Genomic DNA, 27,832 nt, shown 5'->3' on the forward strand with positions numbered 1-27,832 from the left:
GTTTGCCATTTGATTTGGATTCGAGTATTGTCATTGAGGGAACTCATGCAAATTCATGTCTTATTGATCCTGATCATCTTTTGTTTCAACGAAGGTTCTTATTTTATCATCATAGCAATCATTCGATGACACTGTTTGTAGGTTCTTCACGCTTCAGTGATTCTTCATGCTCTTCTTTTGTTCCTATCTTCTAGAACATTCTTGTTTGGAGGCTTCTTAGTCCTTCACTTCAACTTTCATATCTTCTTGGAGAGGTTTTTTGTTCCACTGGGTTTTCTCCTTCTCCAATTTATAGAGATTTCATTTTACTTGGATACTTCATCAGGCCTTGTTGCCGGGACCCATTTTTTGGCTTTCATGCATCTAGTCAGTAGTTGTTTTTTAGCTTCTCCCTATCTTCATCTTAAGGGGGGTGTTAGAGTAAAGGTATTATTTTACTTGATTAATTAAATCATATTGAATTAATAATTAAGTCACCTTTTCTCTATTTCACTTATGCGAGATTTAGGAAGCTAAACTTGGGAATATTAATAATTAATTTATTATTAATTATTAATTGCTTTTAGGGTTTATGTTTTTAGGTTTTAATCTCCTTTTATAAGGATTTATCCCTTTGTAATCCTTGACCAATCCGATTATCATTATTGCATTCTTTTTCTCTAGGTTTTCAAAGCAATCTTTGTATTTTGTAAATCTTCCATTGTCGTGACAGGTTATTTGTATACAGGTGTTCACTGGGTTTTGTGAGGTTGTATTCTACAACTTTAACAGTCAACATAAAGGATCAAGTTGCAACTCTAAAAATTTGAAGAAACTCTTTGCATGCATCATGGGGAAGCAAACTACAACTCATGCATGATGATTGCATAAAAACTAAGGTAAAATTAGGTATTTTCTTTATTATTTTACTCTTATTCAACTTAAAGTTCTTTCATTCTACTCAATCCAATCAAAAATAAGAAGAAAAAGTGCCTAAATACTTATTCCAAGATTTATGGAGCTGTCAAGAGCTAAATTTTTATTTTAAATGCCATCGGGAGCCATCAGGAGCTACCTAGAGCAGCTGTTACAAAACTAAATTTATTCAATTTGAAGGCTCATTCTAAGTTGCAAAGGGACCTGCAACATTTTAGGTGTGGGAGAGATGATGAGACTATAAATTGTCTCATATTCAACCCATTAAAATCATATTATTCTTCTTAGTGCATTGTTGTAAACGTGGATTTGGGTAATAATTGAAAGTTCTTTAGCTTGTTTAAGGTAGAATTTTGGTTTATTTTAGATAAATAAATGTGATCCAAATTGCATCTAATATGTCTCCATGAGTGTGCAAGATATTATAATGTAAATGAATGAGTTATTAAATAACTCATGACAAGAAGAAGCTTCAAACACACTTGCAACAAAGAGCTCTAGACATTAACTCCAAACAACTCTTGACAAGGCTTTGAAAGAATCAAGAGAAGATAGATAAGAATCTTGAAGACTCCTAACACACTCCAACAATCTTGCAAAATCACGGAGCATCAATTATTCCTAAATCAATGGGCAAAGTATCTATTTCCTACAAGTTGCAGCCGCACACTACATTGTGTTATCTTTCTCCAACAAAGATAACTCAAGTTACCAAAGAACTACAATGTAATTGCATTATTTTATAATCTTCTTCATGATGATTAACAATGATTTGGTCCACTTCTGGTAGAAGATGTTAAGGGTTTTGATGGAATTCTTAATAGTTGATGGTAGGTTTATGAAGGTTTATAATTATTCCTTTGCTATTCTAAACCATTTCCACCATGGTTTTAAGATCTCTTTGCCTTTCTATTTAGCTTCATCCCTGAATGAAAGCTTGGCAAACCATGCAAAAAAACCCAAATCCTATCCCATAGCTCACCAAGGTCTCATTCTGCTTATTTATGAGCATTTGAAGAAAAAAGATAGGGTTAATAAGGAAGATCCTTTAGTGGCAAATGCCCATATTTTAGATGGTCATGATGGTTATGAGTCTGATGATTATTCATCTAACATTCCTCTTCATAAGAAAGGGAGGGTTGATGATGGGGATAAAGAGGACACGGATGTGAATGCTGGTTCAGAGGAGAAACAGGGGAAGGCGACTGATGATGAAGCAGAGAGTGAGAAGAAAGAGGCTGCAGGAGAGGAGGAGGAGGTGCAGAGAAAAGAGTATGTTGAAGAGCCTAATTCAAACCCCATTGTTTCAGATAACAAGAATGTTTCTCAGCATACCACAAAGGAAGTTAACCCTAAGTCTATGAGCTTTGCATAGGGTATGGAAATGACAGACTCCATTTTGAACGCTGCCAGAAATAGCACTCTGGAATTTTTCAATTTCCAGAAATGGGTAATTGAAAATATCTCCAGTATTCAAAACAAACAGAGAGATTTGGATTATAAGATTCAAAATTTGATTAAGGATACCAATACTGGGAAAGAGGATGCAGAGGTGGAAACCAGTGAGGTAGGTGATGAAATTGAAATGCAGGACTAGACGAAAAAAGAAATGATTAAGGGAGACTTGAATCATCTTGAAGATGTGTTCATAATCGTCAAAGATAATGTTGAGGTTGATAATGAAATTATTATCAACCAGATTACTAAGACCAAGAAGGCCTTGAAGAAATTTATGAATCACAGCCTTGAGGTTTTGAAGGTCTCGTCTGAAAATATGAACAGTTGAATGTCTGGAGAAGAACCAACAGAAAAAAGAGATGGTGATCATTGACGATGTGCCGACCTCTAGCTCTGCTCCTCAATCCTCCAGACAAAGAACAAGGCAGACTACCAGTGACCTGGAGATGAAGACTAAAGATACCCATCAGAAGTAGGAGAACAAAGACCTGAGAAAAGCTGCTAAGGCTATGATGATGCTGGTTAAGGATGCGGAAGAGTCTATAAATTTTTTTATCTGAAATGCAATATTGGTCTTTGTTTGCCAGTCTCTCGCTGGCTTTTTGCTGTCCTTTTCCTTAGCTGTTGTTTTCTCTATTGGTCTTTTGCAGCTTTTCTTTCTATGTCCTATTTTCTCTAGTTTCTTTCATGCTTATCTTCTCGTTATGTAAGCGGGTTTCAGGTCCCTTAAAACCTGATTTTCCTTAATAAAAAATAATGATTTGGTCCATTGAATTGATGATTAATTCATTTATTCATGTTGAACTTGAAGACTTCCTAAAAACCAAGCACCTAGAAATTGTGAAAATCGCAGTCTTAGTAAAATGGTGATATCTCCCTCGTTTCTCAACGAAATTCAAAAATTCAAAATGATCTGGAAACTATACTTCAAGGGATAAAAAATCTTTTGAAAGTTTGGCATGATTTACAATAGGGAGAGATTAGTAATTGACTGAATATCACTGACACAAAGATGGCGGGATGAAGGACAACAAGTTCAGTTTTCTCAATGTTTTGTAAACACCCCCTTCAAAAGTGGATATTGCATCCATATTCTTAGTGAATTAGTTGGGCAGATATGGAATGATAATTATATAAATCCATTGTAATAATTTGAGAAAAGGGGGGGATTAAAAAGGCTTGTTTTATCCCGAGGAAATAGGATAAACTAGTGTCATTTCCAGCAATGTATTTTCCATATTTTCCTAGAGTAAATTCAATTTCAAGCAAGTTTTTCATTTACAACAAGTGTGAATTAGTTTAGCCTTTTCAATTTATGCAAGTGTGCCTTAGATTAACATCTCCTTTCATGCAAGTGTGCCTTAGATTAACTTTCATTTCCTGCAAGTTAGAATAGACTGTCAAACCGATTTTCTTCATTCTCTTTTGCATACAACCATGGACACCACTTTGGATTGATAAATTAAATGATGAGGATTACAACGAACCCATCACTGTGGCACAAATACAACAACATTAATTGATTGGAAAGGGATTGGTGTATCTCTTATTAATGAGTATGTCACAATAAGATTTCTAATATGGCATTCCCTACATTATTTCCCGATGGATGTGACTAGTTAGAACATCAAATGAGGCAAGTGCATCTACATGAATTTGTGAAGCATCTATTGCAATATAGGGACCATCATTTTGGTCGACATTTGATATTCATATATTTTATGATGTATATGATAATGAGACATTGTGCACAAAGTTCATCAACTATATTTGAGGAAATAAGTCTTCAAGACATGCTAATCATTATTAATAAGTTACGTCAACACATGGAAAATATGTCGCAATCTCCTCTAGTTGATAGACTAATGCGGTTTGGAACCAAATTGAGGGGTAAAAGGTCATATTGGACCAAATGTCTTGCAAAATTGATAGACATGCTTAATAAAATAGGCTCTCCTACAATATTCTTCACATTGAGTGTTGCAGATATGTATTGGCCTGATTTGCATGCATTAATGCTAGGAACACTGCCAAGTAGTCCATGAGAAGCTCAAATTTGGAAAAAAAAAAATGTCATAGATTATCCTTGTATACACCTAAAAATGGTCTGAAGATAGTTAATTAAATACACAGTTATTTGATTAATTCCCCTTCCCAATTAATTGAATTCACAAGCAATTTAATTAATTTCTCTATTCATCTACTAGTAAATAAATCTAAATGATTTATTTATATAGTTCATCTCATATCCCCCTTTGATTAATTAATTCTAAATTAATTAATGTCTCTCCATATTAATCGATTCTTCTAATCCCTAATTAAGATTAACAAACTCAAGTTTGTTGAGATTCATTACCATTTTCTAATTATTTGAATTTCTAAATTCAAATGAGCACATGGCTCCTAACTTTAACCACCTAACCTAACCATCCCCTAACTTAACCCGTTCAATCTAATCTTGGGTCTAACTAACCCTATCCTATCTTGCACATTGTAACCTCCTTATCCTAACCTCCCATGGTGTGGATATTCTCTCCTTGAGACACATGACACTTTTGCCACATGTCTCCTCCCTTGGACACTTTCCCTCTCATGAGCAAGGCTCCTTGACACTTGTCACCATAGAGATGACAAGTGTCCCTTCCTCCAACCTCCTCTCCAACTTCCTCAATCTTGGCCCTTGATATCTTCAGATCAAATCTGGACTGTCGATTCCTACCACCTCAGCTTTGGCCTTGGAATTCTTATAAATATCCCCCATTTTGGAGCAATATGGATCCCAAATCATATCAATTTAGGCATCATTACTATAGGCAATTTGCATTTCAATTATCTAGTAATTAGATTTTGGATTAATCATATCATGTTAATCTAGGTTCTCAAATCATGCATTTCATATCATCTCCATAGTCAATCATGATCAAATAGCTACTCAACTCTTGAGTTGTCATTTTGGAGGTCATTGCTCCACTGAGAGCCCATCAATCCAACACCTTCAAGGTCCTTAAGAATAGAGGAAAATGGGACATTTCAAGGAAGGCTTGCGGTTTGCATTTCTAATCTAGTTTTGAAATTAAGCTTTTCAATTACGTTTTATTGTCTCATTATATGTGTATGCCTCTTATATTCCATGAAATGATGCATACATTGATGGAAGACTATGTGGATGACATCTTAGCAAAATCATACAACAGAGAAGAACATATCGAAATACTGGAAAAGATCTTTGATCAGTTAGAACAGTGCAAGCTACGGCTAAATCCTAAGAAATGTTCCTTTGGTGTCACTTTAGGAAATCTATTGGGATACATTGTTTCAGCTAGAGGTATCGAAGTAGATCTAGCTAAGGTCAAAGCAATCATGGAAATTGCATCTCCCAATTATATAAGTCAACTCAGATCACTACAAGGAAGACTGTAGTCAATTAGAAGATTTGTGGCTCAACTAGCAGATAAACGTCAACCATTTACCCATCTATTGCATAAAAATGTTCATTTCAAGTGGGACCATCAACGTGAGGATGCATTCAACAAGATCAAGGCATATCTCATGCAACCACCCATTCTAATGTCACCAATTTCAGACAAGCCATTATTGCTCTATGTATCGACCATTGAAGTATCATTAGGAGTTTTGCTCGCACAACAGGATAATGAAGGAAAAGAACAAGCCATCTACTACATCAACAGAACACTAGTGGTATACGATCTCAACTATCCCCCAATAGAAAAAGCATGCTTAGCGGTATTTTTTGCTTCTAAAAAATTAAGACACTATCTATTATCTCACTCCATCAAGTTGATAGCTAAAATCGATCCATTGAAGTATTTGCTTAGCAAGGCAACATTGATAGGACGACTAGCAAAATGGATCATGATCCTAAGCGAGTTTGATATTGAGTATGTAGACATAAAAGCTATCAAGGGGCAAGTCATTGCAGACCAACTAGCTGAGGCACCACTTCAAGATGATCATCCTCTACAGATTGAGTTTCCTGATGCTGATATCCTAACAGTCACAACAAAAGCATGGCAACTATACTTTGATGGTTCATATACATAGCATGGATCAAGAGCAGGTATTCTATTCATCACACCACAAGGCCATACAATTTTAAAAGCATCCAAATTAAGCTTCCCATGCACCAACAACACTACGGAGTATGAAGCTTTGGTTACATGTATCAAAATGGCTATAGAATGGAACATTACACAACTTCAGGTCTTTGGAGACTCTCAGCTCGTCATCAATCAAATCAATGATGACTATCAAACAAAAGATGACAAACTCACGCCTTACAAATAGATGGTGGATGATTTCAAGAAATATTTTGTCGAAATCACTTTTGAGCAAATTCCAAGAAATGATAACAAAGCAGCAGATGCCATGGCAACACTTGCTTCTCTATTACAAATACTGGAAAATCAAGAGCATTATGAATTCCTGGTTGAAGAGTTGTTTTACCCTTCTCATAATTGTCCTGATTCCCAAACCATTTGTCAACTTATTGGACATGATTCCTCCCACTATGGCCAAACTTACACATACCTAAAAGATAACATCTTACCTCCTGACTTATCAAAAAATCAAAAGAGAAACTTTATTCGCCAATCCTCCCATTATACTCTTGTCACAGATACCCTATTTAAACGAGGTCTAGACGGTACTCTTTTAAGATGTCTCGAACAAGAAGAATCTGAGAAGGTCTTAAAGGAAGTCCATAACGACATTTGTGGCACTCATTCAAGTGGTCTTACCCTTTTGAAAAAACTCATACGCTTGGGCTATTATTGGCCGACTATGGAATGAGATTCTTTTCAGATAGCTAGAACGTGCAAACAATGTCAGATCCATGGAAACTTGATCCATGCACTAGCACAAGAACTTCATGCTTTGGCAACATCTTGGCCTTTTTGTCAATGGGGTCTTGATCTAGTAGGAAAGATAAATCCTTCTTCATCTAATGGTCACAAATTCATCCTTGTAGCTACAGAATATTTCACAAAATGGATTGAAGCAGTACCTCTCACAAATATCACAAGAAAACAAATTGCTGCATTTATCTTGAATTACATCATCTGTTGTTATGGAATACCAATGACCATTATCACTGATAATGGGTGACCATTCAAGAATCAGGATGTATAAGAGCTATGTGAGAAGTTTAAGATCTAGCACATATTCTCCACACCCTATTATCCATAAGGGAATGAGCAAGCATAAGCATCTAACAAAACTATTCTAAAAATCCTCAAAAAGACAGTGAACGATGCTGGGAAAGATTGGCATATTCAACTAAACCCTGCTCTCTAGGCCTACCGTACCAGTATCCGCACACCAACAGGTACCACACCTTTCTCTATTGTATATGGATCAAAAGCCATATTGCCAATCAAAGTAGAGATACCCTCTCTACGTGTATCACTAAAAGGACTTATCCCAGATGAAGAACAACGAGTATCTAGACTGCAAGAGTTAGAACTGATCCATGAAAGAAGACAAAATGCCTTTGATCATCTAAAGGTATATCAACAAAGAATGTGCTGAAGTTATAATCACAAGGTCAAACCATGAATCTTTCAAGTTGGAGAACTAGTATTAAAGGAAAATCCATGAAATCAGTTAGATCGAGAAAAGAAGGGAAAATTTGAACCAAACTGGTTAGGTCCATTTGTGGTCACAACAGTATTTGGGTCAAGGGCATATTAGCTATCAACACAAGATGAAGATCAGCTTGAGGAACCCATCAATAACATGCATCTGAAGAAGTTTTATGTCTGAAAATCCAAAAACAATGAAAAAGCAAACAAATCCAAAAACATCGAAAAAAGCAGAAAAAAAAATCAAATATGAGAAAAAGTGCAATAAAAACAGATGGTGAAAACCTGGCAAACAGGCATTATCTGTCGGCTAGCTCTGCCATCTATTGGTTCACGCATTCTTCTGCTTGCATTCTTTTCCATTAGCGCCGTTCATATCAACCATAAAGCCTTTGTACATACGCAGGCATCCCAGGTGATTTCTTGTCATGGTTTGGATTATTGGCTATATCATAATAAAGGTTTATTTCTAGACTGGGGGCAAAATCCTGAACCTGGTTGGGGGCATAAAGTTGCAATCATTTTGAGTTTAATCAAAGCAGGTAGAACAACAGTCAGACAATGCTTATCAAGCAAAAAACTGAGATACATCCAACATTGAACATAAGAACACATTGTCAGCCATTAACTATCACATATCAATCTAAACATGACAAAACACATATTAATGGATGATATATCTTGACTCATGGTTTTAACACTTTGGTAATAATGGTTCAACTATTTTATTTTGATTTTCGCTATCATGATTTCTGAGTAACTCCAGGATGTCTTTGACTAGAGGAACAAGGAAGGAACATGATATTTTTCTTGTCTACTATCTGTAAATTAATCATTAATATGTGCAAAGTTGTCTAAGGAAATGATCATCAGAGTATCTTCGAAGACATTTCAGACTTGCATATAGAAATGGTTAATACTGCCTGTTTTACGCAAGCAACACTCTCGTCATCTTGGTTCAATTATACCTCAATGCTTGTGCTAACTTGCAATATCAAAACCCAGGAAAGTAGTGCTTAGGTCATCATGGTTCAATTATACCATTGATGTTTGCACTCACTTCCCATATTTTAAAGGCTCAATGATGAAACAAAGCAATGACTCCATGACCGGTCCGATCACTGCATTGCATTTCATTTTGCATTTGCATTTTAAGATAGATTTGCATTTCATTCTGCATGGGATCACAATGATCATGTTTTCCAAGGCCAAAGCTAACATGGTGTTATCTCTCTTATTACGTGATTGAGTATATTGGACAATAACAAAAATAATCAATTCATTCATCTTGCATGATAAGTTAGTTCATCTCATGTAACTATTGCATACTAAGGCATCATTCATATAAATCATCAACTCATTCATTCATTTAGTAAGATCATTGCATGGCATTCATCAAATCTCAAATCATATAAAATAACATCATTGCATTGCATTGCATCCATTTCATATTAACGTGCATGATAAAATCATAAAATATCATAAACATAGAAAGCATTGCATTGCATATTGTATCACGTAACAATTATAAACGTCACCATACATATTTGCATTTGCATACATCATGTAAATACTGCATCATCATATATCTATCATCTAGAATTCATAAGCATATAGAAATTAAAGCATACATCAAGCATACGTCATGAAAGTTACTGCACATCATAATCATATGTCAAATAGAATACATCCATCATTTCATCTGTCATGTAGAGCGAATAGAATCAACTGCATATCATATCATCAAAACAAGATCAATGTCCAAGGTACAATGATATCACAAAATATATGAGATACATCACAAATATACATGGCAGGAATCATCAATATCTCATCACAAAAAGGTGTGTACATAAATAGATCAGTGTTCCATATCAGTGTGACCACTCGAACGTAGAGCGAAACTCTGTCCTGATGCGGCAGGTAGAGTAGCACCAGCTGGTACCCCTGTACCTGAGTCCCCACCTGGGGGAGCTCTCTGAAGAGGCCCTGTCACTCCTCGACTATTAGTTTGGCTCTGCCCCAATCTCCTGCTCAGTTGTGAAAATCCTGGAGCCCTCCGATCAGGAGGAACAACAGTAAAGTATAAGGTCCTATAATACTCAGCCTCTCAGATCCCCTTGCGCATCATCTTCAGGGCAGTATTCCCTAAATTAGACCCTCTTGACAACTGTACCTGTGTCTCATCCTGCCGACACCTATCCATAGCTGTGTCTCTCTTGACTAGGAGAGAAGCTATATGAGTCTCTAGCTAGGCCATCTGAGAGTCCCTCTCTGCTAGTCAACTCTCTAACTATTGAACCTAAGCCTGCAAGTCTGTAATATGAGCCTGCTACTGATGAGATGACATCCTAATGAGGATCCGTCGAGGTGCCTCTTCCTGTGGTTTCTCAACCCGTGATACTATCATAGGTACCTGCTCAACTGGGGGAACCTCCTGCTCTGGGACATGATGCCCCTGATCCCCAGGAACTGATCTCCTGTGTCTGACCACTCGGGCCATCCAATCTGTATATACATCTCTAGCAGATCTAGAACTACTAGCTCTTGATGTGCCTACTGTTGTCGCTGCCACTGCTCAACCATCTCCCCCATCATCATCTCCCCCATCATCATCTCCTCCATCACCATGATCTCCTGCACCTCCTACATATCCATCCCCATCTCCGCTCTCATCTCTCACCTCACCATCCCTCCATCGTCTAGGAGCTCTACATCATAGCCTCTCATCACCCTCATCAAAAACTAGCTCTGGCTCATCCGGACGTGTCAGCCTCGAAAACCTGTGTATAGTGTAGTGCATAGCATACTCATGTGTCATCCCGCTATCCATCATGCCTAGAAGATGATCCCAATCAACTGGCTCCAATGATTGATACTTTGTGCAGGCTTGGTCATGTGAAATAGACAACCCCCAAGTAGCCACATCCAATCTCCGACGAGCATAATGAGCTATATCTTGTGGCATCCCCTGTATCCTGCCATATTGTCTCAACACCCTCATACAAAGGAATCACTCGATGACATAGGGTGTAGATCCAATCAGATATTATGTCATGAATACATACGACATCTCCACTACATCCTCAAGCCAAATCTCACAATCCCTGTATGGCCTCCATATCACAGTATCCAGATCATCCAAGATCCATCGCCAGTACTCTAGTTTGCCTAGCTTTTGCTGTACAATAATACCTAGATACCCCTCAGCATAAGGCCTACCTATAGGTCTATCTCTATTAGCCAATGGTCATGTGATAGGTAGATGCTCCCAGGCCCATATCTGAAACATGGTCACCCCTACTGATAACGCAGCTGATCCCTGATACACAACTCGGTGCAAGTAATGATACAAATGTGCCAACATACATGACCCCCATGCAAAGCGGGTCCCCTCTGTCACCATCTGCTCAAGAAAATGACCCCATCCAATAGATAATCCCTTTGACCTATGATCAGGACAAAGGAAGCCTCCAATAAATCTGGCAAGCACAGTCGATAATGTGGCATATCCTAGCTTTAGCATCTCCTGCCACGCAATATCATACCCGCCTATCTCATCATCCTCAAACACTTGACAAAGTGCCTCTGTCCCACCCCGCTTGCTGAGATCATAATATACTAGATCGCCCATCATAGGGATGCGCAAAATCTAGTAGACATCCTTAGGTGTCACTGTAATCTCTCCCGTCGGCAAATGAAACGTGTTATGCTCACTATGCCAGCACTCTGCAAAAGTTGTCAGTAATCCCCGGTTTATCAAAGGCCGGGGCATGTCAAGAAGGGAAGATAAACCACACCTGCCAATGTGGTCTTGCTCCCCCTGGCTAAGGCGAGGTATCAACATCCATGTCTTCAGGAAACATTCCCGAGACTGAAGAACAATAAAGTGCTCCTGCAATCAAATCATCTCATCATATCAGTTTCTTGATTTATCTATCTATCAAATCAATCTATCTATCGGTCTATTTTTCTCAATGGAGATTTTTATCAAATCTCGTTGGGCCCCTATCAATGATGCTCATCTATCATGAGGTCATTATCAAACTTATCTCATCTCGCACGTGCATCGAGATAATCAGAACTGATCATCAAATTTATCAATCAGGAGCATCTAATTTTATCAATTAGATAGCTAATCAAATCTTACCCATCAAAAATCAAATCAAATTGACAACGAATTCAATCAATCGACAAATCAAATCAATTCATCAAAACCTCATCGCAAAAAAAAAATCGTCAAAATTCTTCAAAATTGAAAAAAAAAACAAAAAAAAAAAAAAGAAAAATCAAATCATCAAAATCGAAAAAATTGAAAAAAAAAAAAAAATCAGAAAAATCAAATCATCAAAATCAAAAAATCAAAAAAAAAAAAAAATCAGAAAAATTGAAAAATCATCAAAATTGAAAAAAACAAAAACAAACCCCCCTTGGTGGTGCCCGACGCGCCGCCCGTGGTGGCCGCCGCCGGGCCTCCACCTCCACCTCCACCCTTTTCTCGCCCAAATGCTCAAATTTCAAAAAATTATTTTTTTTAATGTATTTTTTTTTAAAAAATGCATACATAAATATATTATTTTTTTGAATGCAAATTGGAAAATTTTTGAAAATCCGAAAAACCCATTTCATGAGTCAAAAAATCCATTTCAAATATATAATTTTTTTCCAAACCCATCTAGTGAAAACACTAAAAACTGAATTTTTATGCAAATAGCTAAATTTTTCAAAAATCAACTAAAAATTTACAAAGCTGGGTTTTCTCGAAGTATGTACTGGTGGACCGTATGCCGGAGGATGCTCGTATTGCTGAACTCGCTCGAACCTATGCTGATGGTACGAGATCGCCATTCCTTCCTCCAAAGCAATTTTTCTCAAACAGCTGCAGTGCACAAATGAGGAGTGGTAAAAGGAATTCACCTTTTTAAACTCATAATGGGACATTTAAGTGGGATTTTTATTCCTTAGTTTTAATCATCTAATCAACTAATCAGCCTGGCAGGGCAACATTTTCAAATTTATTATCGGGAAATGAATCGGATTGACTATAAAAATCTCTAAAAATCGGAAAATCATTAAAAATCTAAAAAATCGAAAGAATTTCAATTTTTTTTTTCAAAAAAAAAAAAAATCGCGAAAAATTCACAAACATTCGAAAATTATCCGATTCATCTCCCGAGGGGCATCCTCGCATTGATATCTATCAATCAACGTCTGGGGCATCATATCGAGATTTATCATATCCAAAATCGAAACCGCATCATATCGAGATTTATCATCTCCAAGATCGAAATCGCATCATATCGAGATTTATCATCTCCAAAATTGAATCGGCATCATATTGGGATTTATCATCTCCAAAATCGAATCGACATCATATCAAGATTTATCATCTCCAAATCAAATCAGTATCATATCAAAACCAAATCCGCATCAAATCAAGATCAAATCTACATCCTATCAAAATCAATATCAGCAACATCATCAATCAAGTTTTCTTTGAATCAACACATCGTCACACATCGCTTCAAAGAGGGGCAAAATGTATACACCTAAAAATGGTCTGAAGATAGTTAATTAAATACACAGTTATTTGATTAATTCCCCTTCCCAATTAATTGAATTCACAAGCAATTTAATTAATTTCTCTATTCATCTACTAGTAAATAAATCTAAATGATTTATTTATATAGTTCATCTCATATCCCCCTTTGATTAATTAATTCTAAATTAATTAATGTCTCCCCATATTAATCGATTCTTCTAATCCCTAATTAAGATTAACAAACTCAAGTTTGTTGAGATTAATTACCATTTTCTAATTATTTGAATTTCTAAATTCAAATGAGCACATGGCTCCTAACTTTAACCACCTAACCTAACCATCCCCTAACTTAACCTGTTCAATCTAATCTTGGGTCTAACTAACCCTATCCTATCTTGCACATTGTAACCTCCTTATCCTAACCTCCCATGGTGTGGATATTCTCTCCTTGAGACACATGACACTTTTGCCACATGTATCCTCCCTTGGACACTTGCCCTCTCATGAGCAAGGCTCCTTGACACTTGTCACCATAGAGATGACAAGTGTCCCTTCCTCCAACCTCCTCTCCAACTTCCTCAATCTTGGCCCTTGATATCTTCAGATCAAATCTGGACTGTCGATTCCTGCCACCTCAGCTTTGGCCTTGGAATTCCTATAAATATCCCCTATTTTGGAGCAATATGGATCCCATCTCATATCAATTTAGGCATCATTACTATAGGCAATTTGCATTTCAATTATCTAGTAATTAGATTTTGGATTAATCATAGCATGTTAATCTAGGTTCTCAAATCATGCATTTCATATCATCTCCATAGTCAATCATGATCAAATAGCTACTCAACTCTTGAGTTGTCATTTTGGAGGTCATTGCTCCACTGAGAGCCCATCAATCCAACACCTTCAAGGTCCTTAAGAATAGAGGAAAATGGGACATTTCAAGGAAGGCTTGCGGTTTGCATTTCTAATCTAGTTTTAAAATTAAGCTTTTCAATTATGTTTTATTGTCTCATTATATGTGTATGCCTCTTATATACAATATTTTTAGCATCATAATCCTCATATTATCGCACACTACATGCACGTAATACACTCAATATTTAAGAGATTCTAGAAAAGGGAATGAATATATAAGATTATTGGATTAGATATGAGTGGTAACATAGGGGGCCACCACATGTGTATGGATTCATTTGGATGAATGGATAACCAAATATGGACAACATTGATTAGTCAAATAAGGAGCAATAAAAAAATGTTAAAAGATATTTTCATTCCATTCTTAGTGCATGGAATCCTAGACAAGATCCACATGAGCAAAATATGCAGGTATGCACAGAAAAATCCAAACACATATATATAATATATTGCATAAAATTCCTATACTTCATAATATAACTAACACATTCGTTTGTATTTCCTTTTGTAGTCATTCCAAAGTCTCCTTCAACATCCATGTCTAAAAATTACAACATAGATTGCAGAGATGGATATTGAACATGACTATGAAGAGATACTAAACTATGTAGAACAACACAGCCTATTGGGAGGGTGCATGCCTATGAAAAAAAGGAGGAAGAATGATTTGTAGGTAAGTATTTAATTAGTAAAAATATTAATACGATGTTTAAATATACAAATTAATAAAATATGTGAGTTCATATTCATTGCAAGTATAATGCTCCTTGACCATTGAATCTGGGGGGATCCAGATTATATGAAGACAATACATGTCAATGCATAAAGAGGAAACTTGAGTTTTCTTTCAATGTATATGACAGTATTGAGCATGCAGTAGTAAAGGAAAAGCTTGTAATGTAGGAAACTAGAGTTTGCAGTAGTTAAAAAAAAATATTGTAGTTTCTATGGAGCCAAACATAGCTGTAAAAAAGGGCAAAAATAGCAGTGGATAGTCTATAAAATAGAAATAAACTTCTTTTGAGAGACAACTTTTCATATATAGACAATTCTACATAGCAACATCACTCATGAATAGCGATTTTTTTAACATTGATAGAGGAGTCATAAAGACCACAAAAGAAAGAAGGAAGGTGATGGAGAGTTTATGAAGGCTGCAGTGAATAGTGACAAGTGAGCTTCAAAGAATCTTATTAGATTTGAAGTTCTTGGGTTATAGTAGGTGGATCTACCATTGGTTCCTTGCAACTTTCTTTACTTGAATCAATATTATGTTTTGTCTTACTAGAACAAATGATAGTATCCGAGTCATCAAATCCCGAACCAAATGAATGTGATACGCATCAAAACACATGAATAACCAATCCAAACCAATTCCATAGATCAAAGCATACCAGAGCATACCAAATCAATATCATAATCCAACCATTCTACCGGAACCAACCATAAATTGATAAACAACCAAAACAGCCGGTGTTGCCATCAATGACAAAACATCAATGCAACACATAACCAATTCCTCCAAATTGCCAACAATCTCCCCCTTTAGCATTTATGGCAACACTAGATGTGAAAAACATCCAAGTGCCAAGAAATGCCAAACAAGTCTCCCCCAATGGAAGACAAACAACAATCTACCAAAGATGATATGACAATGAGGTTCTGAATCAAGTATCTCTGTACCAATTAACCATCCATAGACTTGAACCAAACTTCCCCAATGGGATACAACCAATCTGAAATTTTGTTCCTCCTCCTCATGCCAATAATCTCCCCCTTAGACTGATATCTCTATTAAGCTTTATTTTTACATAAATATCTCTCCCCCTTTGACATCAATGCCAGAAATTTGACATAAACATCAAAAAATTTTTTTCACAAATCCTCTGAACCATACAGCTGACTACTCCCTCTGAGTAGTAGCATCAATAGATCAATCCAAAATGAATGATAGCTCTGATAATGCATATCGGACTGATGCCAATCGACATCACTCAGGTCTCTATCGGAGGGGCATAAAACCCCAACCTATCTCTGAAGTACTCAAATGATTCCACAAACCAATCTGACTTCATTTGCTTTCACCTACTCCTTCAAAAAATTATACTTGATAGAAATACCAGATTCTTTGATATGTCAATAAAAACAGAGTTATTACAATGAATAACTACCGGTTCATTACCGAGTTTCGGGTCCCTTAAAACTTGATTTTCTGTAATAAAAAACTACCGGTTAATTACAATCCAACTTTATATCCTTCAACATTTGCTTCATCCATAAAACTTGTGTACAGTTAGTAGCAGCAACAACATACTCAACTTCAACAATAGATAAAGAAGTACATGATTGCTTCTTGCTGATCCATGAAACAAGTTTCTTTCCAAGAAAGAAAGCTTCACCGAATGAGCCTATCCAGTTACCTATATCTCTAGCCCAATCTGCATCTGAACATGCTCGTAATGTAAAGTCATCATAAAACAAAAACCATACCAGAATATCCTTGAAAATATCTGAAAAATCCTAGCTATCGGAGCAAGGATTCAACACAATCAATTCCTTCCTTCTGAGAATATCCATTGCAAACCAATTCCACAAACCAAAGAATACCGAAGCATACCAGATCAATATCATAATCCAACCATTCTACTGGAAACTGGTAAACAACCAAAACAGGCGGTTTTGTCATCAATGACAAAATATCAATGCAACACATATCAATTCCTCAAATTGCCAACAATCTCCCCCTTTGGCATTGATGTCAACACTAGATGTGAAAAACATCCAAGTGCCAAGAAATCCCAAACAAGTCTCCCCCAATGGAAGACAACCAACAATCTCCCACAAAATGATATAGCAATGAGGTTCTGAACCAAATATCTCTATACCAATTAACCATCCATAGAATTGAACCAAACCCCCCCAATGGGATACAACCAATCTAAAATTCAGTTCCTCCTCATGTCAATAATCTCCCCCTTAGACTGATATCTCTGTAAAGCTCTATTTTTCACATAAATATCTCTCCCTTTTTGACATCAATGCCAGAAATATGACATAAAAATCAAATAAAAATCATACATCCTCTGAACCATATAACTGACTACTCTCTCTGAGTAGTAGCACCAAGACATCAATTCAGAATGAATGATAGCTCTGATAATGCATACCAAACTGATGCCAATCAACATCACTCAGGTCTCTATCGGAGGGGCATAAAACCCCAACCTATCTCTAAAGTACTCAAATGATTCCTCAAACCAATCTGACTTCATTTGCTTCCACCTACTCCTTCAGAAAATTATACTTGATAGAAATACCAGATTCTTTGATATGTCAATAGCAGCAAAGTTATTACAATGAATAACTACTGATATATTACAATTCAACTTTTTATCCTTCAACATTTTCTTCATCCATAGAACTTGTGTACAATTAGTACCAACAACAACATACTCAGCTTCAACAGTAGATAAAGAAGTACATAATTGCTTCTTACTGATCAATGAAACAAGTTTCTTTCCAAGAAAGAAATATTCACCGGATGAGCCTATTTGGTTACCTATATCTCTAGCCCAATTTGCATCTGAACATGCTCATAGTGTAAAGTCATCATAAAACAAAAACCATACCAGAAAATCCTAGTTACTGGAGCAAGGATTCAACATAATCATTTCCTTCCTTCTAAGAATATCCATTGCAAACCAATCAAGCCTAGTTCCAATAACATCCAAGTCCATGTGTTGTCCTTTTCTAACTGATCCAATTCCTCTTCCATAGCTTTCATCTAATATTCATCCTTACAAGCTTCAATAATTGATGTCTGTAAAATTAAAGAAATTAAGCATACCTCATTAGCTGCCAACCTTCTTCTTGTCCAATTATCTAATCTTCTGAATGATTCAACCTTACATACCTAGGAGTCTTTTGACTTTCTATTTCTTTGCCCTAATCTTCAGTTACTGTTGAATTTCCTGATACTACTGGGGTAACTGGTTCATCATTCTATTCCGGTACAGGTGCTATCACTTCAGTTATGACCATTTCCACTTCCGGTTCTCACTTTGATTTGACCTTTGTATCGCTCATCCATCTTGACATTTGTGCTCTCCATAATTCTCTGCAATCTCTTGTTATAACATCTATATGCCTTGATTTTATTAGAGTGACCAAGAAATATCCTTTCATCACATATAGGATCAAACTTCCAATTCACTACCAGAGATTCTGAAATACTTAACTATATATGTATGACCAAACCATAACTCAAAAAAGTGACTTAACGATAAACCAAACTAGATCCAGGATCAAAGATCCAAGATTCAACAAACCTTTGCCGGTTAACCTTCAAACTGACTTCCAAAGATCTGAAACAAGCTTTTAGACCACTACCAGGGGCAATGCAAGATCTGTCATCAATTTGCCTCCCCTAAGGCGAATGCCTTAGTTACTGGATGAGTTTCTTGCCGGTGCAGGAACATTCTGCTCTGTTAGTTGAGTAATCGGGGTATATCCTTCAACCAAATGAACATCTGGAGAAATTGATTCTACTGGCCTCAGACTTCATAACCCACTTCTTCTCATGCTCCTTCTGAATGTCATCAACCTTCTGCTTTTCCTTCTCATTAGATTTGTCACTTCTTGCTGGTAGGTTCTTGCTTCTGCAAAATTTAGCAATATGTCCTACTTTGTTGCATGAATAATAAGTGACATTGTTCTTCTAAAATGCCTTACTATAACCTTGACCATTCCTTGACCTACATTGATTAGCCATATGTCCAAACTTTCCACATGCATGACATTTCAAATTCATTCTACAATCTTTTGTCCTATGACCATACTTCTTACAATTTGAGCACTGACTGAGAATTGCATTATTACTCTGATTTGCTCTATTTCTATAATGTCTTTCCATATGACCAAATTTATTGCAAAGAAAACATCTACCATTAAATTTATGTGCATTGGGTTGCCTTACCAATGACCTCTGATTCTTCTTGACCTTTTGACCAGATGTGTTATCCTGATTTGCAGTACCGGAGTTTTCTCCATGCTCAAATCCAAGACCTCTAGTGTCTCTAATGTCCCTTTGATCCTTCAACAATTCATCAAGCTTAGCAGAAATAACCTTGAACTTATCTTTGTATTCATTTACAACATCCAGATCTACTCTTAGGACTGTTACCATTCTTTCCAATTCTTGCTCATTTTAATGTGATTGCACCAGTTCATTTCTTAACACATCATTCTCATGCGCCAACCTAATGCATTCCTTAGATCTGTCTTTCAGAGATATATTTCTTCATTTTTCTTTCGGTCTTCAATCTCCTTGGACATCCTCATAGTTAGAGCTTACATTTCATTCTTCATGACAATATTCTCCTGACTCAGCTTCTGACATTGTTCCTTAAGGGCATTGACGCAGAGATTGGTGATTTGTTGCTCTCATCAACCCTCTAACTCCTCAAGCCCATCCAATGGTACTTGGTAGGGGTTTTTATAGTTAGACCTTCAAGGCCTAATTCAATTTGGCTTTACTCCAAGGTATAGCCATTGATCTTTAACAACCAACTCTTCATATTGAGGATTCCACCTCAATCCCTAACACACTCCCTAGTGCTCCAACAAACCTCTGCAAAGGATCTTTGATCTCAAACTGGTTCCAAGGGTGTAGGATGAAGTTACACAGTGTCTTTGATGATGTTTAGTGGTTTGATCACCTTCAATCCCATCACCAAGCTTTCTCAACCTCACTTTGTTTCTACCGGGCTTCAAATAGGACTAATGTAATTAGCCCTCCTATCACGGTTTTCAAGGCTTAGTTTAAAATATTACCACATAAATCCATAAATAAACTATATTTATGGACACCCTTTTTAGATTTACATACAATATTTCAAAATTCCATCTAGGTTCTCCGTACACATGGGGCTTCCAATACTGTCCTATTTTTAAGGGTTTTAGGCCTACCCGGGTGACTTGCAAAGATGGATTTGGAAAGCTTCACCAGTCAAAATATCTACAAAATCCAATCAAGGATTATTTTAGGGCATTCAAACAAGTCTCCAATCATGTTCCAACTTTATCTCTATCAATCCATATGTGCTCAGAAAACACACATCTCCTGCTGTCTTAGTCTCACCAACTCCTAGCTGTGAGCCTAGGGTATCACTGTACATTCACCACCAAGGTCTACAAAACCAAAACACCTACTATAAACATATTTATAGACCCTAACCTATCATTCCACTTGATTTCAACTAGTTCCATCAATGGATGCTCAGGTTAGAGCCATTTTTGCTTAAACCCTAGTTTGCAAGGGTTTTACACCTAGTCATAGAGAATGGATTAAATCTTTGCAACCAGACACAATCAAATTTGATAATCTACCTTGTTGGAAAGTAGACTCAACAATATTTCATCCCCTACTAGTAAAATTCCTCTGACAAGTCCGTACTGGACCATACAATGCAACAAAACAAAGGAAAATAGTTAAAACGGTGTCAAAACAAGATTTCTTCTTGCAACAAAAACTTGTTTTTTTTGCATTCCAAAATTCCAACCCATACAAAGATGATTTCTTGGGCTTTAAACTACCTAATTTAGTTGGTTAGAATCAACTTCTTCATTGCCAACATAAAAAATGCAACTTTTGCAATGTTGCAAAATGTTGCTTAGCAACTTTTACATTTTTGAACCTTAAGATGCAACTTTGCATTCAAGTGTACTTGGAGGCTCTAAAAGGCCCTCAATGCATTCTAGGAGACCTAAAACAATGCTTTGCACCCCATTACACAATGAATTTGTTCTAGAGAAGTGTATCTATGAACAACATCAACATTACAACTTTCTAGACTAATAACATCCTGAACTCAACAAAAACTTGGACAACTCAACCATGGCTCCATTGAGTCCCAAATGGTTGGTCCATTATTACAACTTGAAAGACAATACAAAAACTTAAAAAAAACCAAAATTGCTTGGAGTGATGTGTGCCTTCCACCATACTCCCTTGGGACAAAGAACTCAAGTCCCTTGAGTCAAGAGGTCTGCAATTTCCACTTCATGCTGAAGGATATCTGATTCTGACATCCACATAACAGCTGATTTAGGTAACCCTGCCCACTTGACAAGCTAATGCTTGTATACTCCTTTCCATGTCTTCTTTACTATCTTGGTGTCCAAGATACTTTCCAACTTGACCGGTTGGCTTGGTGGCAAATCTCTCACCCAATCTTCATTAGCCTATGATGAAGTGTCCAATTGATGTGTTTTTGATTCTCCCTTGTATGGATAGAGATCACATACATTAAAGATAGGAGAAATACCCAAGGTGGGAGGGAGTTCAACTTGATATGCATTCTATCCATATTTGTGCACCACCTCGAGAGGCCCAATCTTCTTCATCAATAGCTTAGTAGGCTGCCCTTTTGGAAGTCTCTCCTTCCTTAGGTATGCTAGGACCAAATCTCCAATCTTAAATTGCACATTCCTTCTTGTTTTATCAACATTCATCTTATACTGCTCAGACTTTTGTTGTAAGGTCTACCTTACCTTATCATGCACTTCTTTGATGCCTTCTACAAAATTCTCACCTTGTGCACTCTTAGGTGTCATAGTACTGAGATCCCTGAGCTCTAGTATGCCCCTAGGATGAAAACCATAAACTATTTCAAAGGGAATTTCACCTGTACTTCGGTTAACTGAGTCATTGTATGCATATTCTGCCTGATCGATTACCAAATCCCAAGTTTTCCCATGTTGTTTGGTAAGGCATCTGAGCAGATTACCCAAGGATCTGTTGACTACCTCTATCTAACCATCTAATTGAGGATGATAGGCAGATGAAAAGGATAATTTTGTGCCCAACTTTCTCCAAAGTGTCCTCCAAAAGTGGCTTAAGAACTTCACATTCCTATCACTGACTATGCTGATTGGAAGGCCATGAATTCTAACTATCTCTTTGAAGAAGAGTCCTGCAATGTAGGTGGCATCATTGGTGCTCTTGCAAGGTATAAAATGTGCCATTTTACTAAACCTATCAACCACTACATACACACTGTCAAATCCCCTTGGAGTTCTTGGTAAGCCTAACACAAAATCCATGCTCAAACACTCCCAAGGCCTCTGAGGTATGACCAAAGGTTGGTACAGACCTGCATTACTAGATGAACCTTTTGCTCTTTGGAAGATTTCACATTTCTCTACAAACCTTCTCACTTCTGATTGCAACTTGGGCCAATGGTAAAACCTACTAACTTGCTCCATAGTTTTATCTATGCCAAAATGACCTCCTAGACCTCCTTGATGCTTTTTTTGGATAATGTTTTGTCTCATAGAACATTGGGGAATGCAAAGAAGGTGTCCCTTGAATAGAAAACCCTCTTGTATCATATACTCTAAATAAGAGACATGTGAGGTGTTAGAAAAATTAGTACAAACAACATATATCTCTGCAAAGTCTTTATCATCCTTGTAGAGGTCTTTTAACTCATTCAATCCCACACTTTGCAATTATATCTCCTGCATAGTCATGACTCTCCTACTTAATGCATCAACTACCTTGTTTGCAGTGCCCTTTTTGTGCTTGATAGTGAAGGTGTAAGATTGCAAGTATTCAACCCACTTTAGGTGTCTTTGATTCAACTTCTCTTGCCCATTAAGGAAACTAAGGGGATGGTTGTCAGTGTAAACTACAAACTCTTTGGGCAGCAAGTAATGATGCTACTTCTTCAATGCTTGCACCATGGCATACAACTCCAAATCATATGTGGAGTATCTTTTCTTGGCTTCATTCAATTTTTCTGAGAAGAATGCTATAGGATGACCCTCTTGGCTCAAAACAACTCCTATTGCCCTCTTGCTAGCATCACACTCTATTGTAAACAACTGATTGAAATCAGACAATGTAAGGGTTGGTAACTCTGCTATCTTAGATTTCAACAATTCAAACCCCTTATTGGCTTCCTCTATCCACTTAAATTGACATTTAATCCCTCCTTTAATGGTGTTGTGTATAGGAGCACAAACATGGCTAAAGTTTCTCACAAACTTCTTATAAAAAGATGCCATTCCATGAAAACTTCTAACATCACTTATGCCCCTAGGAATAGGTAAGTTAATCATTTCTTCTACTTTACTTGGATCCATCTTTAAACAACCTTGTGAAATGACAAAACCAAGGTAAACTAACTCTGTTTTCAAGAACTCATATTTTTCAAGGTTGATTTTGAGTTGAGCCTCCTTCAACTTCTTCAAGACCATCTCCACATGCTTAAGGTGTTCCTCCTTGGACCTACTGAAGACCAAAATGTCATCAAGATACACAATAACAAATTTTCTAATAAACTCAACTAAGAATTCATTCATGAGCCTTTGAAAGGTACTAGGTGTATTGGTGAGACCAAAAGACATCACCAACCACTCATATAGGCCTGCATTGGTTCTAAATGTTGTCTTCCATTCATCACTAGGTCTGATTCTTATCTGATGATAATCAAATTTCAAATCCACCTTTGTAAAGTAGCATGCTCCACCTATATTGTCCAATAGGTCCTCTATCCTTGGCATGGGAAACCGATATCTTATAGTGATCTTATTGATTGCTCTTGAGTCCGTGCACATCCTCCATTTTCCTCCTTTCTTATGCACTAGAACTGTGGGAACAACACAAGGACTCAAACTCTTTTTAATAAACCCTTTCTCTAAGAGTTCTTGCACTTGTTTGGCGATCTCTTCATTTTGACTAGGTGTCATTTTATAAGCAACTTTGTTAGGCAAATTTGCCCTTGGTATCAAGTCTATTTGGTGATTAACATCCCTCATTAGAGGCAAAGAATTAGGAATATCATGTCCTATTAAAACTGCATATTGCTTTAGTAAACCTTGCACTTCTTGAGGAACTTCACTTATTGGATCTGCCTTAGCTTCATCTTTAGGCTTTAGCATTGTAGCATAGCCCTGATTACCTTCTTGTTTTAACACTTTAAGGAACTCTTTACCACTAAAAAACATAATGCTTGACCTTAATTGTTTTTCCTCCTTTGGATCAGGTAATGGATCCATCTGATACTTCTTACCATTCTTGGTGATGAGGTAACTATTCCTTTCTCCAACATGACAGGCTTTCACATCATATTGCCATGGATGGCCCAAAAGCAAATGACAAGCATCCATAGGCAATATGTCACATAAAAGGTTGTCTTTGTATTCACCAATTTTAAATTCTACACATGCTTGTTCATCAACTAAGATATGTTGACCCTGGTTGAGCCATGACACCTTATAGGGAGTGAGATGAGGTAATATTTTCAGTTTGAGCTTATCCACCATTTCAACTGAGACAATATTATCTGTGGAACCTGAATCCACAATCACCTTACAAATTTTACCATGTGACTTACAAGTGGTCCTAAATAAACTTTTCCTCTGTGGTGGCTCTTGAGCTTGGGGTATCTTTAGCATTGTTCTTCTCATCATTAAATTTTCTCCATCTGTCACCAGCCCTACCTTACTAATGGGAGAAGTCTCACTTTGAGTATCCTCCTCTTGCATTAACCGAGTCCTTCTTTCACCCATGTATGAGCTTGAGGCTTTTCCTGGGCACCTACTTATGGTATGTCCAACTTGGTTGTAGTGATAACACCTACTGGTGAAGATCTTATTTCCTCTCCCTCAACTTCCAAACCTGCCCCTAAAATTGCTTCTCCCTCTAAAGGATCCTCTATATGTTCCTCTTTGTGACTCCTCACTTCCTTGTTGATTTTGATGTTCTTCATTTCTTATAGCATTCTGCCCTCTGCCAAAGGTTCCTCTATCTTTGAAGTTCTTACCACCTCTATGTTTCTAATTTTGCTCACTTCTCCTTTTGATCTTTTCCTCTGCTCTTAATGCCAAGTGAAAACACTTATGGACAATATCTGATGTGAGGATTCTTATTTCATCTTGTATGTTTTTCCTAAGGCCATTCATGTATCTAGCCAATTTCTCCACTTCATTCTCATTTTTCTTAGCCCTCAGACTTAGTTTGTGGAATTCCTCAGTGTATGCATTGACATCTAGTTCCCTTTGTTTCAAATTCTGTAGTCTCTTGTGGATTTAAACTTCATAATCCCCTGGTAGGAATTGAGCTTTCATCCTTATCGTCATACTCTCCCATGAAGTTATCTTTTTCTTACCTACTTGCACCCTTTCTTCTTGCATCATATTCCACCAAACTAGGGCTACTTGGATAAATTTACTCTTTTCTCCTCTGCTACCTCCTTATAATCAAAATGATTTTTTAATGCTTCTATCCAATCTAGTAACTCTTCTCCATTGATATATCCTCCATAGGTAGGTAATCCATCCAAATTATCCTTGGAAATGGATTTGACTGCATCCAAGAATAGTTTTTGGTCTTGAGGCATTGCTACTATTGTCCGGTCCTCCTCATCTTCCACTTCTTCATTTGTCTCATCTCCCCATCATGTCTTAACCTTCCCCTTCTCCTTCTTAGCATCTCGGGTCCCTTTGGTTCCTTCCTAATCCTTCAATCCTTCTAACATCTTTGTCACCATCTGCTGGATGGCTTTTGTAGTCATTGCCTTTGGAGGCATTGAACTGGCTTTTGATTCCTCACAGTCTGACATACACTAATTTTTCAAAGGGTGGCTCTGATAGCACTTTGATGCAGAGATTCTTGGAGTAGATCCTAATCACCTAGTTGTCTTTGTTGCTCTCATCAACCCTCTAACTCCTCAAGCCCATCCAATGGTACTTGGTAGGGGTTTTTCTAGTTATAACTTCAAGGCCTAATTCACTTTGGCTTGCCTCCAAGGTATAGCCACTGATCTTTAACAACCAACTCTTCCTATTGAGGATTCCACCTCAATCCCTAACACACTCCCTAGTGCTCCAACAAACCTTTGCAAAGGATCTTTGATCTCAAACTGGTTCCAAGGGTGTAGGATGAAGTTACACAGTGTCTTTGATGAATTTTAGGGGTTTTATCACCTTCAATCCAATCACCAAGCTTTCTCAACCTCACTTTGTCTCTACTAGGCTCCAAATAGGCCTAATGCAATTAACCCTCCTATCACGATTTTCAGGGCTTACTTTGAAATATTCCCACACAAGGCTATAAATAAATTACATTTATGGACACCCTTTTTTAGAGTTACATACAATATTTCAAAATGCCATTTGGTTTCTTCGTACACATGGGGTTTCCAATATTGTCCAATTTTTAAGGGTTTTAGGCCTACCCGGGTGACTTGCAAAGATGGATTTGGAAAGATTCACCAGTCAAAATATCTTCAAAAGCCAATCAAGGATTATTTTAGGGCATTCAAATAGGTCTCCAATCATGTTCCAACTTTGGCTCTATCAATCCATAAGTGCTCAGAAAACGGACATCTCCTGTTGTCCTAGTCTCACCAACTCCTAGCTGTGAGCCTAGGATATCATTGTACATTCACCACCAAGGTATGAAAAACCAAAATACCTACTCTAAACATATTTATAGATCCTAACCTATCATTCCACTTGATTTCAACTGGTTCCATCAGTGGATGCTCAGGTTAGAGCCTTTTTTTCTTAAACCCTAGTTTGCAAGGGTTTTACACCTAGTCATAGAGAATGGATTAAATCTCTGCAACTAGACACAATCAAATTTGCTAATCTACCTTGTTGGAAAGTAGAATCAACAATATTTCATCCCCTACCAGTAAAATTCCTCTGACAAGTCCGTACTGGACCATACAATGCAACAAAACAAAGGAAAACAGTTAAAACAATGTCAAAACAAGATTTCTTCTTGCAACAAAAACTTGCTTTTTTTGCATTCCAAACTTCCAACTCATACAATGATGATGTATTGGGATTTAAATACCTGGTTCAGTTGGTTAGAACCAACTTCTTCACCACCAGCATAAAAAATGTAACTTTTGCAATGCTGCAAAATGTTGCTTAGCAACTTTTACATTTTTGAACCTAAAGATGCAAATTTGCATTCAAGTGTACTTGGAGGCTCCAAAAGGCCCTCAATGCATTCTAGGAGACCTAAAAAAATGCCTTGCACCCCATTACATGATGACTCTATTCTAGAGCAGTGCATCTATGAACAACATCAACATTAGAACTTTCTAGACTAATAACATCCTGAACTCAATAAAAACTTGGACAACTCAACCATGGCTCCATTGAGTCCCAAATTGTTGGTCCATTATTACAACTTGAAAGACAACACAAAAACTTAAAAGAAACCAAAATTACTTGGAGTGATGTGTGCCCTGTACCAGACATCCTTCTCTTCATCATCCCGATTTTGTAAAAGTTCCTTCCTTTTAGCTTGGGTAGATGACAACCTACCCTGCAGAGTAAAAGTGAATTCCTTTGCAAATCGAAGTTCATCTTCCAA

Source organism: Cryptomeria japonica, chromosome 6 (genome assembly GCF_030272615.1).
Source record: "Cryptomeria japonica chromosome 6, Sugi_1.0, whole genome shotgun sequence".
In the NCBI taxonomy this organism is placed as follows: Eukaryota; Viridiplantae; Streptophyta; class Pinopsida; order Cupressales; family Cupressaceae; genus Cryptomeria; species Cryptomeria japonica.